At 41.2% G+C, this 19,646-nt stretch overlaps 1 long non-coding RNA gene across 1 annotated transcript; it reads right to left on the reverse strand.

The window, feature by feature from the left end:
• Positions 1–205: 205 nt before the first annotated feature.
• Positions 206–17,558, reverse strand: LOC125023948. Its single transcript, XR_007114680.1, has 4 exons — positions 17,452–17,558; positions 16,486–16,587; positions 14,768–14,911; positions 206–551 (listed from the first exon to the last, which is right to left on the reverse strand). It is a non-coding gene; the product is annotated as an uncharacterized LOC125023948 (long non-coding RNA).
• Positions 17,559–19,646: the final 2,088 nt, after the last annotated feature.

Genomic DNA, 19,646 nt, shown 5'->3' on the forward strand with positions numbered 1-19,646 from the left:
TTTATTACGCCGGCACATTATGCGCGGACCTTCGTGCCGCGAATCTGACAGAAATATAAAGCTCATGTCACAATAATGCAGCCTGTAATCGCTGCAATTATATGGTTTCTTCTACTGCTTATGTCAAGAATATAAAGTCAATATGTCAACGTTAATGTCAGTGGTTATTGCTCTAAGGTTGGGTGGGCATAGTGTACCCTTTCAGATTAACAAAGAACCACTTCCTTATTGACTCTATGTAATTCCTGCCTGTCAATCAGCCCGGTGTCTTGAAATGTCCTTGGGAACCTCGGTAAAAAGACACAGAGGTGTTCCTTGTCTCCTGTGTGTCCAGTTGTATTTTTTTTTTTTTTTTTTTTTTGGTGGGGTCGAAGGAGAGGATTCATATCCATTCATATCTCACAAACTCTTAATGGGCTCCAAGCCCTCCAAAAAGAAAGCTCTTTCCTGTGACTAGTCAGCTCCAGTCTTTATTCATCTGTGGCTCCGTGTCAAAAAAGACTGTTGCTCGTTTGTGCCCCGAACAATGAGGAACAAGGCTGAATCTCTAGCTGGGAACAAAAGACAGAAAACAGGCTTTTCACTCTGCAGAACATTAGATTCTGACACATTTTGCCATGGCGGTTTTTTTTTCCCCATCCTGAGTGCTGTGGCTCTGGTCTTTTAAAGAGACCACCTGTTGGCAACAAGCCTGTTCTTCATTACAGACAGGCCTATTATCACAGGATGAGGAGCACCACAGGCTAACTTTTTTAAGTTAACCCTGCTGCAGTTTCCAAAGCTGGCCGATTGGGAAACATAGATTACGTATTACCGCTGGAAAATCTATTTCTACTCGTAATTTTGTATGTTGTGTTTAATAAGGGCTTTTGTCGCTGTAAGAGGGAAGTACTTCATTCATGCCCTTGTCAGTCACAAATGTCACAAACAAAGGGGCACAAATGTAGGCAGCTTCAATGTTCTATAACTAGAAATTTGGAACCAAATTCATATGCATTGTTAGGAGAAAACCAAAATGTACCTACTGTAAAGCTGTTGATGGTGGTCTCACATTTTTCATTTAACTGTTTTCCGGTCTCTGAAGGGTTTTTTTTTTTTGTTCTTTGAAAAGCAGATTTGAGCAATTTTCAATTTTCCCCCAAAACATTTGCATAACTACAGCATGCCGCGGTACACACAACATAAATAAAAAATATTGCGGGCGGCAATATGAAGCAATCAAGAAGTGTATAGTTTGGTTTAGAATTGGACATGATAAACACAGGCTGACGGGAACCGGGAGGGTTATTTTTCCGGACTGATTGTGTGGCGATTTTAAAGATTATGTTAAATAATTTATGGTTTTCATAGCTATGAAAAGCCATGGATACGGAAATTTAAAGAGAAGGTCAAATTTTAATCAATATTTTTTTTGTTGTGTAAGCCCAAAATTCACTTTTTTTTTTTTTTTTTGGCAGACAGGGACACATTTTCCTTCCCCACGTAAGGTGACATTAAAAACAACAAATGCCTCTGTCATGCTCATGCCATCACTGTCGGAGTATATCCGATGCAGTCGCACTTGTTTCACGTTCACAAACATCCAGATGAGGGGGGGGGGGGGGGGGGGGGGGGGGGGGGGGGGGGGGGGCGTGCACCTGTGACCCTCCCCCCACAAAGCAGACAGCACAAGAGAGGATCCCCCTGCAGCCCACAGGCTTCAACAAGAGGCAGTCAGCTGCACTCTGTGGCCCTGCTGCATGGTCCCCAGGCTCTCTGGAGTTAAATGTGCCTGTGATATTGCCAGGAGGGAGCAGCGGGAGTTGAATTCAGGCAATTACAATCAAGTCAGGGCATAGTTAGTGCGTGGGCCCTGGCAGCACCTGAGCTGGATGCTGATGAGACACTTAGCCCCAAACCCTCATGCATTGGCCCAGGCACTGCGCAGAGCAAGCCCTCCTCCCCCACCTCCCCCCCTCCCCCACCCCCCTCTTCCCACAGCAGCAGACCCCCTACTGGACACTTCCACTTCCCTTCACCTCATTTAGGCCTCTAGAGCTCTCTCACCCTCTCTCTCTCTGGCCCTCACATTGCAATACTTCTGCTTTATATAGGTGGCGTGGAGTACTGCACTCAATCACTCTTCATTCATTCACACTGTACAATAATAGACTACTACTCCGGTATTGTCCTTCAAGCACCTGTGCATAGCAGAGCTTCCAACCAGTGATGTGTCATGGCAAGTTCTTGAGAAATATGTGAAGAGTTACTTCTCTTAAATGCACAAAAAAAAAAAAAAAAAATCTGCAGGTAACTGTCAATGCTTTTGATGACTCCTGTCGCTCGGTAATGTGCAGGAGAAAAGCACTTTTAGAGGAGTCTTCCTACCTGTCCCCGTGTTTATCACGCATCAAACCATCGTGCTCAAGCCCCATCGCGCCGCTATCTCCGCACGGATATTCATTTGCAGGCGGCCGACTATAGGGCCGCGCGTCCCGACCGATGCCCTATAGCGACGGGAAGGCAGAATGTAAGTGGAGGTGCGGTTCTTGAATATCTATGACCGAGAATATGGAGTCAGGCATCACAACAACACTCTTAGCCCCTTTTCCCAATAAGATGCTCTCAGCTCATTCTGAAGGAAAGCCTCCCGGCTCCCGCCCTCTCTCAGCCACCACACTTTGCTGAAGTGTCATTAGGATTGTAAAGGGCAGGTAGCCATAGAACTCAGATTGCTGCAGACGTATGGACTCATATAAAACCACCATATTTTCAATATAAAGATCTGAGTGTGGCACTGAATATGAGGGGCCATGCTGGGGGTCTACTTCTCCGTCTAGAGTCGGCGCGCATGCATCTTTCATGTCTCACTTTAGCGCTCTGTTTTGTGAGATTGCTAGCTTTGCTCTTCAATCCACTTTCATTGTCTATCTGTGGCTGTGGCTTGTTAGTTAGAGCTGGGCATAGTATTTGGCAGAGCCAAGGGGGAAAGGTGGGACACCTCTTTCACAATTTTTGCCATAATGGTTGTCTTTTGATTTTTCCTGGGCTTTGGAGACTACCAGGGATTGTCTCTTTGAAATTATTCCATTTTGGCAGAGAAAAAGAAAATGGATTGCGCTGATCCTGTTTTGTTCCTGGGGGGACGGCTGCAGTATTATCCTGGGCTGACACCGGTGGCGAAGAGGCAATCACTGTGGCCCTCGCTCTGACAAAAACACTCCATCTGCAAGGAGAGGAGGAAATCACACCACAATGATGTCTGACTCTTCTGCCTCACTCTGGCAGCTGGGCCCTGGGACCCATGAACTGCTACACAACCGCCACCACAACGGCTTCTATACAAACGCGCAAACACCGCACTAGAAATCAGCAGCTGTAACACACAAAGGCAATGCACCTGCCATCACACAACAACAAGAACAGGGCAGATCTGTTCAAAAAGTTTCTCTGGCTGCTCAAAGCTAGTTAGACTAGTTTTATCATTAGTGTAATCATTAGTGTCTCTATTATATTATTTTTATACTAGCATTAGAATCTAGACGGATTTAATATCTGCATTTTAGCAGATTGTTTCAGTTTCTCCTGTGATTTTTCTTCTTTTTTTTTTTTAAACCTCGAAACAAGAAAATCACAGCTTCAAACCCACTAATCTGTTTGCAAAACACAAATAACATTTAGGATGTCGAACACGCGGCCAAACACACGCCCCAGATGAAAGATAAGTAGGCGTGTAGCGTGACCTGTTAGTATTCAGTAGTGTCACTCCTTCCCTCCGTGTCCCATACCTGGGGATCAAACGCACCTCTTTGTGAGTGAAGCCTGACCCCCTGCTATTAGCAAACAGAAGAGAGCCCAGCTGACACCACTCTTGAGATGTGCCATGTAGACGGAGGCCTGTGATTACAGCACAATCCTGAGGAGACAACCCTCCACCCCGCTCCATCCCCAACCTCCTGCAACTCTCTCTCACACGCACACACACACACTAACACACAATTCTCCTGCCCCCACCCCCACCACCTCTCCTCCACTACAAATTCACCTACCTCTGAAATAGATGTTAATCTCTCGCCCAACTGGCTGCCTCCGCGACCTCGTTGACACATATACAGCCATTCCCGATCCATGAATAATCAATAGGACGCTATTTTCGTGAACGTATTTACCAGAACGGGTCATTTCATGGGACTATTACTGCAGCAGATTAGAATTTGAGATTGGGTTTTAGGCTTGTTGGGTGTGCATGCATGTTTTTTTTGTTTTTTTTCCTTATTTGTGTGTGTCCATGTGTATGGATGGAGGAGCCCTCTCTAGAATACAGTGTAGCACAGAGGGATATGGGTCCGTCTAGTGCCTTCATAGCGCCACATGAAAACCAATGAAGGTAAAGCTAGAGGGGGGATTAATTTGTTGTGAGAGAGGCAGAGGCTCAAGTGGGTCTTCCAATAGCAAATTAGCAAACCCTCATTTCAAAAACCCTCATACATACTAGAGAACAGTAATGCACAAACACACACAACATGCACATGCATCCAGTATATCCCTGCAAGGCTGCAGACTAAAAGATCATACAGACTTTCCTTTTTTCTGCTTTCCTACTTTTTTTTTTTTCCCCTCCCCTCTTTCGCGCTCTGCTCCTTGTTCACACACACACACACACACTAAGACACTCACACACACACAGTACATGCACTCATGTGCACACGCAAGAAGAAAACTTCAATTTTATCTGCAGGGGCAGAAATCAATCTCACATCTCTTTAGTTAATCCGCAATGACTCTCTACAGATCCTGACACTAATAAGGTATTGAGCAGGTGAGGCCAGGGGCTGAGGAGGAGAACAGAGGGAGAGGAGAGGCCTGCAGTCTGGGGCCCGACTGGCGGCTGGCACTGTTCCAGTGCAATTATGGGGCTTGTGTATGGGAGAGAAGGGTGCAGGAAAGAAGCAGCAGATAGAAGGGAGAGGGAGAAAGAGAGAGGCAAGGAGAGAGTGAGGGAGCAAAGAGAAAGAGTGGGATAGAGGTGGGAGGTGGAGGGGGCAGGGTGGGGGTGGAGGGGGGGGTGGGTAGGGGAGGTGAAAAAAAAAATCGATCCCATCTGTGGTATGATGGTTAATTAAAGCAGCTCTTGAGCAGCCCAAGGATGAGAGGCTTGGCTGGGCTCCTGGAGGCACAGCTCTGATTACTCACACAGAATGGATGGTTTCTTAGCAATGAAAGGAGGAGGCCAAGAGCTGCCTGGTGGGGTGCACAGACGACGTCAAGGAGGAGAGACATGTGCATGCTGCACACTCACACACGTGCAAATGGACTCGCATATGGACGCACTCGTGGATGCGCATGTATACATTTACATGCGTGAGCACCTGGTCACCCACCCCGTGTACTGTACATCGCACGCCGGGTTGGCACAAATCAAAATAGATGTACTCGAAGAACATGCGAGTCCATGAAAAGGAACATTCACTAACAAGATAGGCTCGAGAGGCTAATAACGACCTAAGCACTCTAATTAAAACATACACGTACAGTTAAGTTTCACGTTTATCACTTACAATGTAAAGTCCTACATCGACTTTCATAACAGGAAGGCCATGATATCTACGAGGAATTACAAATTAATACTGCATGCTATCATTGTTCTCCATCATATATCTGACTTAGAAATCACTGATTCCGTCTCCCGGTTCCCAGACAGTCATCAAAGTTTCATGTTATCTTACCATTACATGTTGATAATCCCAGAGCCAATTACACCCTCCTCATTGACATTCATGGCTCCCTCATATTAAGCGGGCATGGGTGATAGCACTAGCATTTTGGTATGACCCCACCCCCCTATGGTGAGATGTGGTATTGCATAACATGGGCAGGCAATTAAAAAGAGGATTTTTTGGGGATTTTTTTGGACTAAGTCCTATAAGCAGGTACTTACAATAAGAGCAAACACATTAACATATGTTACATTGACTCCTTATGTAGAAATTCTAAGCGTATAAATGGATTTTACCCTCATATTACAAATATGCAACAGTCACAGAAACTCTTAAAAGACGATATGTAGATGGGAGAGAAAGACGGCCCATTCTCCTATTTTTATAAAGTTGAAGCTGACATATAATCATACTCTCACAGTAAGAGAGGGGTTATAATAAACCTCCAAATCCGAGGTATATGAATTATGTATATGGCAATGATTTGATGGCTGCAAAATAGAAAAGAGGGTGCAAGCGACTGATTGAGGTGCGCCACGTGGTGCGACGTTCGGCGCCATGTCTCCTGGTGCAGACATCTGAGGTCAGCGCCCCGTGCTAATTGGTGTCGGGCCAAACGCTTGTGAGCTAAATGAGAAAATTACACGTTCCGGGAGGAATCAGCTGCAGTTGTTGGGGTGCCTTTTTACAGTGCGGCTGCGGCGTTATCTGTGCGGCGGAGGCAGACGCCCGGCTCCGTTTGTTGAGAGACGTGGAGGTGAATTAAGACTTCAGTGTTTTAAAAGGTGTTGGAGGCTCCAGTTCACCTACACAGCCGCACCCGTTAGATATACATACGCCGACTGGGTATACTGCCAAAAGTTACCACTGCTTTGATACTACGCATGCCATGTATATCAATGGGATTAAGCATCAAGTATGTTGTTGTGACGTTCAAAGCGCTGATAAAAACAGGACTCCAAATAAACGCCACGTTGTTCTTTATCTGCTGAATGTGTGAATAAGTAACCGGACTGCTAACAAGTTCGTTATATCCACTCCGGCCCGTGTTGTGTTTACAAATTGTTTCTACAACAGGACAGAAAAAAAGATTGCAAGCTTAAGTACATTTTATTTTTTAGGTCATTTATGATGTGCTTTGTTCTACTTTTCATAAAAGTTTTACAGCAACAAAACTATTTCCTTTAAGGATTTTTTTAAATCTAGGATTATAAGATTAAATATGTTGTAATATGTTTTACTTTACATTGTGGCATTACTAGTTTTACTAAGTAAAATGTGTTGTTTTTTAAAAAAAAAAAAATCTTGGTGTGTCATTTGTCATCTTCCAGAATAGAAATTACAACATTAGGGATGCAGAGACCTACATAAAAAGTAAAAGAGTGCCTCTTTCACTGAACAATCTGACGGGTATTTGTTCACTAAATCTACATGATCCACTCAACATGATCGACACAAAAAAGGATTTTTCGTTTCCAAATCAACTTATTGAATTACACGATACTGTTTGAGGTATTTTCTTTCTACTTCAATTATCTTTTATTCATGATTTTTTTATTTTTTTTATTTCCCCACGTGCCTTTGTGTGCAGGTAGATTTGTGCCTGTATGTGCTATTCAAGGCAAATTATTCACTTCTAAACAGAGCATTCCTCCACTCTTGCGACACACCCGACAAACAGACAAACAACAATGTAGACTAAATGACTAAACTGTTGAATTGTGTCCCTTTTGTTCTTTCCCTTATTTCTCTTTTCTGCTGGCTCTTTCTCTTTCCAAGACAGGCTCCTTTGGTGGTGAGCCCGGCTAATCTTAAGTAAACATCATTAGCTGTTTGCTCATATCGCCCACAGAAAGTATGCCGCAGCCTCCTTTGTCTCGCTATCAGTTGTTTAAAAAGGTTTTGTGCTGTAATGGCGTGGTTGGGTCAGTGCCGGGGACTTTGAAGTGCCGTCTCTCCTGCAGGGTTAACCTCAATGGTCAAAGCTGACCCTGAAGTTGCAAATTTCAGGTCACGTGGTAAACAAACTAAAAATTTATACTGTACACATATGCACGTATTCTTTTTCAAAGCACGGTTTCACAAATAACCACAACGTCTGTATAACACACTTAATATGACACGCCTTACAAAAGCTTTATCAGCTCTCACTGAGTCTGACTGGCTTTACAAATGGTTAATAAGTCATTTACTAATGCTTTATAGATCATTAATGAGCCATTAAGGGGTATATTTTGTCATCATTATAAATGGTTTACGTTAGTTTCTTTAAACTAATATATTGTCCAGTGAGGAGTATGACTACTCATCTTAGCTGTAGAATGTCCAGATAGAAAATATGACTGACAGGTTTTAACATTTACATGAGCACGTGTCACTGTTTTTTGTTTTTTTAAGATACTATAGTTCATAACTTTATGATAACAATAAATCAATTAATTTAAACTGTTGAAAACAACAGGTCAGGGTGAATGGGGTGCCTCTGGGTGATGAACCTTAATGGGTTCGTCAATACGTACACATGGATCATCCACATTATAACCACTGATGGGGGAAGCACATAACATTGACCATGTTGTGACAATTCAGTGTTCTGCTGGGAAATTTTGGAGCTGGCATTCTTATGGATGTTACTTAGACATGCACCACCCACCAAGACGAGACCAGACCAGGCACCCGCACCACATAGCACTGACACTATTTCATGGCATCCCCACCAGGATGAAGCCTGACACAGACACACAAAAGTGCTTCAGGAACAACAAAAAAAACATGAAAAGCAGCACAAGGTGTTGACCTGGCCTCCAAATTCACTAGATCCCAAACTGATCAAGTATCTGTGGGATGATACACAGAGGCCTCTCCCCTCAACCCATAGGACCCAAAGACCTCCCCACTAATGACACTGTGGTGCCAGACACTACGTGACATCCTCAGAAGGCCCCACGTCCATTCTCTGATGAGTCATAGCTGTATTAGGAAGGTGGTCATAATGTTATGCCTGATTGACGTTTAAGTCTCATCTCATTGTACAGCTATAGTTTGATAAATCATCCTTTAATTTATCCCACAACAGCCCCTTTTACATGGAAAGGAATTTTATCAAACTTAAGTTGAAAATTATTTCATACCGAAGTCTGTGCTTGGGGGCTTTTCAAAAGTACTTGTTTGAATCCGCTTTGGCATGTCTCTTTTTCATCACCGAAAGACTAAAAAGACCATCAACAGCATCAGCACAGCTTATATCTCCTACATGTGTCACGCTCAGTGCGTTTACATGCACAGTTAATCGAGCTATGCTTGAAAATCGACTTTCAGCCTACGATCCTTGTCCCAGTTTACATGTAGCAGAGAAAATTGAATAACTGACGGGAACATGTCCTCCTCCTCCACATTAGGTGGCGATACGTGTCTTTTCAGTGGGTTAATACTATGTTAATACGGCCCACTTTCCAGTTGACCTATTACGTCATTCATGCGACATTTCAACCAGTAGTACATTTTTTTTTTTTATCTCGTACATCATGTACAGACTGTTTGTGGTGCAGGTAACATATGCGCTATCCCTCAGGTGGTTCTTCTACCGGCTCTGTTTATCTTCTTCTTCTGCGACCGGCTTTCTTGGATGTTTTTTCGGGGTCACACGCCAGTGCAGCAGTTGCGGAGCATTCACACACGCATTATCCTGTGAGTAGTGTGATTAAGCATATACACGCCAGAGAAAATCGAATAGATGGATAATGAGAACTCCGATTTTAGTCGGGGTAACATGTTTACATGCACTTAAGTTCTCCAGAAATAGTCCGATTAAGGCAAAAATTTGTTTTTTTCACGTGCATGTAAATGTACACACTGATTCCTGACAGTCACTATTGTTACATTATTGCTGTATAGTGCGTTGTCACCACACAACAAGCAATAATAATAATAATAATAATAATAATAATAATGCATGTGCAACTTCTCCAGAAGGCTCGGCTTCATTATTTTATTATTGCTGGTGCAACACAGAACCAGGTTTACATGGAGTCTTTTTTCTCATTCTGATTGAAGGTTTGAGGTCAACGGAAACCTTATGTCTGTCTTATGTCTGTTCACAGCACTTTGGCTTCTTAATGTTTTTATTTGTTTGCTTGTTTTATGATTTTAGTCTTAGTCTTTTTCTCAATGTATTAGTACAGCACTTTGGCCAACTGTGTTGTTTTTAAAGCGCTTTATACATAAAGATTGATTAACTGTTTAAATGTGAAGTGATCTTTTCTATCCACTTCCTAAATACATCACCAGAATAATGACTAATCAGTATGATTGATTCATAAAGTTTGTAGGGTTATACCCACTTTTGCTAAAAGGTTTTCCAGCGGTTCCAAATTCGCTCCACGTTTTGAGTCTATCTCAGCTTCAATGAATTTTTTTGGCCACCTTTTCCAAAAAATTCAATATTTCTATTTTTTCTGCCGTCTATGCATGTGAGACTGTCTAGTTCTTTCAGAGTTTATTAAAGGGTGTTATTATGTGCCGCAGACCAGTTGAGGAAACGTCAATTGAACGTCACTGTGCATTTACAAAGCAAGTGCAGACGGAACGGGGTCTGACTTGATTCCGATTCAGCGTTTACATGACTTTCGATCAGTTTTGGAAAAGGAATTTCATTTGGCCTGTTTCATTTTTTATTTTAGTTTATTGAATTGGGACAATAATCAACACTGATGTGTTAGCCATCAGTGTAAATGCGCCACACTTAGCGTAAATGCTAATTTTCAGCAGTGATCCTAAGGCAGGTACACAACACAGACAGAGAAGACGTATCGAAACAGGCAATACTATGACAACACATTCGACCCACAATTATAAAAACAAAACAAAAAAAAAAAACGATAATGGACCACGAACCAAAGAGTATGCATCAGATTAAGAAAACTATTTAGGCTATACGAGTACATGTCTGAATTATTTTTAACCAGTGTTTGAGATTATTATTTTTTAAAAAAGTAGTTGTCACAGGTTTGGATGTGTAGTGGTAACGTGCTCCATTTGGGAGAATTTTGTTCTACGCCTCGGTACATTACAGTCACTTCTAGTTAGAGCTCAGTGGTGGGCTTTAAAACTTAGAAAATGAGACAGACACAAATGAAGAGGTTTCCCGTCTTAAATTTCAACTGATTCCAATTTAGGCGTTTATGTGGAGCATTTTCATTCGTTTGGGACTTCTAAACGGAGGTAATTGGAATATTTTAGCTCCATGTAAACCCAGCTACTGAAACTTCCCAGTACGGGATTAATCTATCTATGTATTGATCCATCTAATAGGGAGGTTATAGAGTTTTTACCTGTATTAAGACCGGTTTAAAAAAGTAACATCAGACATAATTAACTAAGTATTATTACTTCTTCCCGTACTCCGCAACCAAGACGTCAATTTACAAAGCATTAATGACGTTTATTAGTTACAACTAAAACATGCTCTTTTAGAAAGGTTTGAACTCCATTTTGTTGAAATGGCACTAACTTAGTGCCAAGATGCTTTTGGGGACATAGACCCATTATTAGAAATTTTGGCACCAGTAGGACCCGGGTGAGTAATGGCAGCAGTGCATTAGGAGAGAGAGAGAGAGAGAGAGGGGGAGAGGGATGTGTGATAGCCTGAGTTGTGAGTCAACATCAGAGGCCGCAGGCTGACCCCACAGGGGATTACACACTCTGATTTAAGAGCATCTCTCCAGCTCTTCTCCTCTCCATACCACTCGGGCCCCCAGTGCACACAACACCCACATGATGCAACATAATGTCGAGGAATACAGACACAAGCTCGCATGCACACACACACGCACTTGTATGTGGGATCATTCTCGTTATACCCTTATTCTTAGCCCTGCTCCAGCCTCTGTTATAAGGTGGGGGCAGAGTAGGATCATATCAGGGTTCGTATCCAGAGAAAGAGGGAGCGAGAGATCTGAGCCCCTGCAGTGGTAAGTAAATACAGCCTAATGGCCTCTGATTAATTCTGCATTGCTCTCATCGGGCCAGTAAAAAGAGATGTAATGACCTGCATCTCTCTCTCCCCCTCTCTTTCCTTCTCCCTCATTTCTCTCCCCCGCTCTCTCAGTCTTTCTCAATTTCTCCCTCATTTGCTCAGCTTTTGATTATGAATTAAAAGGGATTGCAAATGGTATGCTGTTGGTTGGCCCCCTGATTGCCATATTTGATTAAGAAATGTCAGTGTGCATGTTTCCCATGCCCGTCTTTTCTTAGCCTCTCCGCTCACTGCAACATTCACACATCCACGACGAACACAATGGCGAACTTGAGCTCGAGCAAACTTACGCTAATCAAACGCATTCTTCCGTCTCCCCCTTTCTCTTTTTCTCAGGCTCTTTTCTCATTTTTTGCCTTTTCAAGACTCCGTGGCTTTTTGTATCAGCTGCGAGACACACCAACAAGGGAGAAATCACGGACAATTAAAGAGCATTGAGAAAGACAGGTAGTGGAGAGCAGGAGGACAGGAACAAGTGATGGAGACCCACGTTGAAATCTGATTGAAATCAGAACAGACGGGCCTAGTTTCACCATAATCTGTAAATTACTTGTAATCCTAAAGACAGAAACTTTTTACAGTTGTTTGGCATTATCCTTCTGAGACCGCAGCTTTTGTTTGGTCTGTGTTTTTAATTTCTCCAAGGTATTTAAGATCAGTAGGACCTAAAGCATATAAAAACTAAGCAATGCCTTTCAACAGGAAGTAGTAGTTTTTGAAAAAAAAAAACAATGTCTTCATATGTGGACGCTGAGATTAGTTCATTATTTATATTATATGAAAGTCAACAATGTGTAAGAAAATATAAAACTGTTTATTTTAATACCTGAACGTGGCTGAGCAAAACCAGAATTGCAAACAATGAAACAAGGCCGTAGCTGGTTGCTATAGATAAAATTTGTTACATTTACGAGTCATATCAAAATAGAAACATTAATAAGCACAAGTAAATAAGTTTTAACCAGAGAATTTGATGGGGTTTTGTTCCTCGTCCACTTTTGTCCTGTGATCGAATGAAATGCCCACTCATGTTTTTACCGACTAGCTACTGTATTGACACTTTGCTACCACTAGATGGCAGACTAAAGTGTCCGCTAACTAGGACAATGGCTTTAAATGAAGCAGAATAACCTGCAATAAAACCTAAAATGTCCCCATATGAGGACGCAGGGTCTCAGGAGGTTAAATGACTGATTTGAATTTTCATTCCCAGCAGGAGTTTACGTTAACTTTTACACAACGCAGTACATCCCACACCTCGCCAAGACAAAACAACTACTGAAAAGTACAAAAGGCCTTTAATTCAACTCCTCCCCCCGTCAAAAAATATGAATGCCTTCTTTTCCATCACTGCCCATTAACTGAAACTATGAATACCATCCAAGCTGTGACTTCCAGGACTGAAAAGTTAGGAAACCACCAAGTGCCAAAAGCTGCAGTTCCAGTCCATCTCCAACAGTGGCTAAATAGTCATAGACCTCTGTGTTAAAATAGAAATAAACGCCCATGTTAACTGTACAGGGACAAAGTTTCAGATAACCAGTTGAAATTATAATAAGGCTTATGAATATTTAAATTGCTATCTACTTAGGCATCACCTCCGCCCATGTTCCACCTACCGAATACCAAATTAGCTGTTAAGAGGAGTTAGCCGATGCTAAGTAGGTAATGGCTTGAGCCGCCAGACCGAGCTTCAAAACTTCAAGAGTCAGGGTGAGGTCATGGTGGTTATGTCCTTCTCTATATAGGGTCAATGATGTCATCACAACAACTAGGTTCAGGCAGTATATTAAAATATTCCACAGGCCAGTAGAAATGAGCTGAGCATTTAACAGCCACTGCAATAAACAGCATTATTAATCGTTGTTCTTTACTTAAGCAACAGCCTACATCATGATCAGCAATAGCCTTGTGATTATAGTGCGATTTCTGTAGACTAAATATGTATTGTTAACCTCATCCTCTGCAGTTTTTTTTTTTTTTTTTTTTATTGAAACATTACAGGCTATAGGTTACTTTTCTTAAACATAATACATCACCTTGAGACCTTTCACAAGCAATGAGCTGTAAAGGGAGGCTGAACGTCTGTCTGACACTATTATTAAGAAAAAGATGAAAAGCTGAAGGACATCTGTGCACTGAGCCTCCAATAAACAAGTCTATAGGACCACCACAAGTTATTAAATGATCTGGGTACTGGTATAGTTCTCTAGCATTATTTATGAACCGCTGTGGCTTTCCAGCAATGATCAATTAGACAGAAACCACAAAAGACGCTCAGTAAGAGCCTATTCTGCTCTTTCTTCTGACAGACAGGATCTGTGCAACAAGGCCAACTCTGATTGACACTTCCTGTTAGTGGAATGCTTTAACTTGCACATAGTAAATATACTGTATAAGTCCAATCACCGACATCTAAAATCAATACCGTCACAATCACACATGTTCGAGTGGAAAGCTGAAAGGTTTCCAACAGGGACTCCACTGCTAATTACAATGTAAATATCCCATAACATTTAGGTGAGTATTTATAAATTCTCCAAAAAGCATGAATTCTCTTAGCTGTAAATGCACGCTCTGTTTTGTATTCGTCTTTATCAGTTAGCTTTAAGAGAAATAAACTGCAGTGCTCAGTGAAACAGAAAGCATATATTGCGAGAAGACGTTAATGTGCAGTAATGTGCAGAAATCCCAGAGCATGGTAAAAAAAATGTTTTAAAGTATGATGTTTAGTCAAGTGATTAGCTCTGGAAAAAGACCTAAATACTAACTACCACCACCCATATCCTGAATGTACACATTAGTTATACCTTACCATAATGAGGCACGAGTAACCAAATTACTGTAAATTAATTTGTTGTATTTAGGCTTTAAAATACTTAAAGATACCCTTAAAAGTACTGTAGGTAATATAGAGTCATATAGAGTTTAACTATGTAAAAGTGCTAAAGTGTTTGTGTGCCAAAATTCTCTTGGCCGTAGTTTAAAATAAATAAATAAATCAAACGTAGTTACGTGTGTCTGTGTCTGTGGATACCTAGATTTTCCTGATGCTGCTGGATCGTTGTCTTCAAGGTTTGACCTGAGTGAAGAAAGGCTCCCATCTGGGTGATGATGATCTCTCATTCAGTGAAGAGAGTCTGGCCGGTCCAGAAACACCTCGACAGGTCACTCGGATAATCTGTAAAACATGAGACATTCAGTGTTACCATAAGATTAAACTGGTCTTGAAAGTAAAAACAGGGTGTGTGGTGCCAATATAAATGCCACTTAACAGTTTGAGGAGATGAACCCTTAGTGACAGAACACCATTTGTAATTAATAACGTGACCAGAGATTAAGTTTAATGCCATGATGTTATAGCATATTTTGCGTTTGATCTCCAGGTTATTTGCTCAGTTACTGACATTAAAATATTTATGTTATGTACATGTGCATTCTAGTGTGCATGATATATTTTCGTGTGCATGATTTCTGAGATAAATACTTTAATGTCATTGATGAAGAATGGAAATATCACACGTCAAAGTGCCTCAGTTGTGATGCCAAGCTGATGTGAAAATTACAGATTCAACACCCTGAATGTCACAGCTAGTTGCAGTTACTTGGATGTCACTTCCATGAGAGTATCTACAGTGTTGGAAAAAAGTTTTCCTTGCATTTGTGAAACCTTGCATTAAAAAAAATCACTTAGTACAGTCACAAACTACTAAACAAATCCTAAAACAGTTGTTAAAAAATTGATTGGTTCCATAAAAATACAAGAGAAATTTTGAGTACTGGGTCATTTTAGTTCCAATGAAGGCCGTGCTTTTTATTAAAAGACACATTTTTCTGTGGCCGTGCTTCGTGTCTATACAAAGCCAGTACATTTGAAAGTTCTTCAGAGACAAAAACGGTCCTAGAAGGCTGTCAAGAAGCTCCTGATCAATGAGAGACAGAGGTTAGCCTGGTGTTGTTAAGCCCAAGCACACAAGGACTCGACAGTCAAGAATTGGAAGAAGATTCTGCGGTCACATGATTCCGGTTTCCAGCTTTATCTTCCTCCTGCTAATGTGAGGCTACGCAGAAGGGCAGGCGAAGCATTATCTCCAGCATGTATAGTCAAAAATGGTGGAGGCAGCATCATGGTTTGGGGATGCATGAGTGCTGCCGGTGTTCATCTCACGGTCTGTGATGGCACATTGAACTCTGCCAAATATTGTGCCATTCTCCCAACCCACACGCTCCCTTCTGCTCGTGCACTGCTCCGTCGAGGTCAAAACTGGATGGTTCAACAAGATAATGCCCCCCGCCAAACATCCAGGGCTGCAAAAGCACAGTATCCAGGTCTTAGAGCAGCCAGCTCAATCCCTGGACATGAGCCCTATTGAAAATCTAAGGTAGATTATCAAAAGGTCTGTTTGAAAGCGCAAACCGAAGAATTAGAAGTAGTAATTCAAGAAGAATGGGACAAGATTACCCCTTAACAGCGGGAAAGGCTCGTGGGTAACATGCCGACCATGATTAGAGCTCTACTGTGTGCTAATGGCAGGAGCACTAAATATGAATTTAATGATGTGATGGTTTATTTATTTTTTGTTCAGTTTTGAACACATTCTGTTATTTTGAGACGTTGAGAACTGACATAGTGAAACTGTCAAGAAATTACATTTTTATTTGAATAAAAAACAAATATTCATGATAATATTTGAGATATTATCATGAATATTTGTTTGCCACCACAGTATATATATAATTAACTTTAATCTTTACCTCTGATATATTGTTTCCATGGCTGATGGTGGAGGTTTTCTCTGGATTCACACATGCAGGCAACATGCTGTAATTCGAGCGCAGGGATTCTGCTGTGATGTACTGTGAGAGAGGATTAAAAAAAGAATAGATGACTAAATAATACCACAAGTTGTAGCTCCTTACCAAAGGCCTTGTCACTGTCTGTTTTAGTGCACTCATACTGTTTAGTTTAGCTCAAAATTACAGCAGCGGAACAAATGAAGCAAGAGAAAAAAAATGGTCTCTTCTAACTCATTAGTCATGTGCATGTTAAATGAGCTCAACTGTTTCATATCAATGACTGAGCTCTTTCTCAGTCCATTAAGAGAAGATATGCTACTGTGTCACCACTCCTACAAAAAAAGAGACAAGTTAAAACAAAGTTTAAGCTCATGTCGGTTAAATATGTGTTTAAATCAGACACAGGAGGCTTCATGCTCCAACAGAACTCGTTCAAGTGACTTTTAAACTTTAATGGTGTAAAAGTCCTGTGTCAGAACTAATGATGGGTTGGCCTTTGTTTGTCCATGTATAAAGACTAATTTGTGAAGACTAAATTGTACGTACACATTAAAAGACTAAAGCGTGTTGCCTCATACAAACATGTTTTTTTGGTTTTACAGGTGAAGGTAACCGTTAGCTAACGCAGCTAAGCTAATAAACCACCTGTTGAGAGCGACGATTAAAAGTTAAATATCTAATCTAACGCAGGAATCTGGTCGCTATATCGGACACTGCACTCGATAAAACAGCGATTTATTAATTAATTAAACTGGCCAGACTTCAACTCACCTATAAAAAAGGCGACGGTTTACCCAAAATATTAAAATGTTATGCTAATGACTTCAAATTGCACGGCCAACCAGCTCGGTCAAGTTTGCATAATGAGATCTCTGACGGACCCACATTTATTCATACGGACTTAAACAAAGCAGACAAACTTACATTTACAACTTAGTCTGGCGAGGGTTAGTAAACTTGATTTAACACCAACTGGTCCGTAAAACGTGGTTAAACTTTGCATGCTACGGTCCAGTTTTTCTGTGGCAACGCTTCTTTAGCAGGTGGCACTTCCGGGTCAATTTTATTTATTTATTTATTTATTTATTTTGGACAAAATTTATACGGAAAAGGTACAACAATGCAAAAATGGTCAGGATAAGATTCAGTTACAAAATTAATGTAAATAAAACAAAAATACAACAAATAACCAAAAAACAAAATAAAAGCTTGAGGTTAAGTTAAGTTCAGGCGATATTATAGCCTATTTTTCACAAAGAACTGTTTTGGTCGCTTAGTAAACACTTAGTAAAAGTAAACATAACAATTTGATATATATGTCATCAAGAATCAATACAGTTTCTACCTTTATGAGCAGACAACAATAATCTTCTAGCACAATCTGGATTTTGGGCAAACTGTGCACTACGGTCCAGTTTTTATGAAAGCGTTATTTCTGAAATTTCGAAAATAGTACAATAGCACTTTGTACATGTTTCTATTCAAAGGTGTTTTGTGAATGAGCTGTAATTCTTTTATTCTTTTATTCTCTTCAATTCTGGTCACGCAAGACTTCACTTTGGAGAAGGTGGACTCCAAATGAACTGGTGAAATGCAAAAAAGTGTTTCCATCGCACTTTTGCGATACTTTTATATCAATGTGTCTGGAGAACCACTGCATTTCCATTACCATTTTTTTTTTTTGTGATATTGATGTTTTGTGCATTTCTAGGCGTAATGGAAATGCAGCAAGTGTTTTGTTCTGTCTACTTCTTTTACTAAAACAGTAGACAAATTAGGAATAGCAGTTATTTTCATTGAAAGATGTAATTTTTGCACTTTGCAACACTTTTTTTGCACTCAGTTCATATACTGTACTCTGTTCAGTAGCGTCTCTAGATGTGGTTACAACTGCGACTGAGATTTTGAAACTCTGCAAGCTGAAATAATGAGATGCCACTTGACAAGAACACCGTAGCCTAGTGTTAAAAGGTTCTGATCGGTGTTATTTATTACCCAAATCACAAACACGTGCCGTCAAATCCTTTAACAGGGGCTCAAATGCAGGTTGATTTCATTGTAGTGTGATTTTTCCTTTAAGGGCAAATCCAAAAAGAAGGAAGTGGTGTCATGTTTTCGTGTTATAATATTAACTTAGGTGTGAAAACAGTGTCAAATGAGAATGGTGTCACATGAAAGAGATGAATCTACTGAGAATTATCACCTGAATCTGCTATAGAGATCAGCGCATTGTTAAAACTTCAATTTTTAAACCATATTTAGGTGCAGGTAACATTAGCTTTCAGCCAAAAGGCGGCTGTTGTTGTACATGATGCATATTAAGTTGGAGATGCCAAAAACTGAACTAAAGGAAGATAAATATTGGTGTTTTATTCGCCTGATGATGAGAAAGTCCATCTGAATGCAAATTTAAAGCTTCAGGTTAGACAGGGATGGGATGCAGACTTTAAGAGAACGAGTCAGAACTAGTTTGTATGCACCACCATGAAAGTAAACACATACTGTATATTCATTCATTCAGCGCTGTCATAAATCCTGGTGAAATGTATTAATGGGTTTGCTCCCCGGTCAGTTTGGTAAACAACAATTTTCAATTCCATATAAAGCCACAGGTTATCGGTGTTAAAGACATCACATCTGTGAGACTTTTCGATTCGACGCGCCTCGTCTGGAGCTTTCAAATTAATTACACGAGACACAAACCATTTATCTACTGCACATCTGCCTGCGGCTCCGGTCGGTGCCCTTAAATAACCCGAGAGCTTTTAACTTTGCTCTTGCATTAAATGTCTAATCACCACTCCATCGCATTTCTCCTCAGTTCAGGTATCCTCACTTCTGAACATTTCTTTGCTGTGACCTCCTCGACCCCTCTCGCCGCTCCCCGGCGAGCCATTAGTTTGCGCTCGGCGTTGCATTTCTGCCCCTCTCTCGAGGCTCGGTCGCAAACGATCCTCACTGGCATTCTGCGCACATCAGCTCACAGGCAACGCTGAGCGAGCATGTGCGTTTGCTTCCATGCATATACATTCGCACGGTGCGCGCTGCATGGATCCATGTGTCTCTGTGTCTGCATGCACGGACATGGGAACAAAACGCACCTTTTGCGAGTGTGTGTG

This window comes from Mugil cephalus, chromosome 17 (genome assembly GCF_022458985.1).
Source record: "Mugil cephalus isolate CIBA_MC_2020 chromosome 17, CIBA_Mcephalus_1.1, whole genome shotgun sequence".
Taxonomy (NCBI): domain Eukaryota; kingdom Metazoa; phylum Chordata; class Actinopteri; order Mugiliformes; family Mugilidae; genus Mugil; species Mugil cephalus.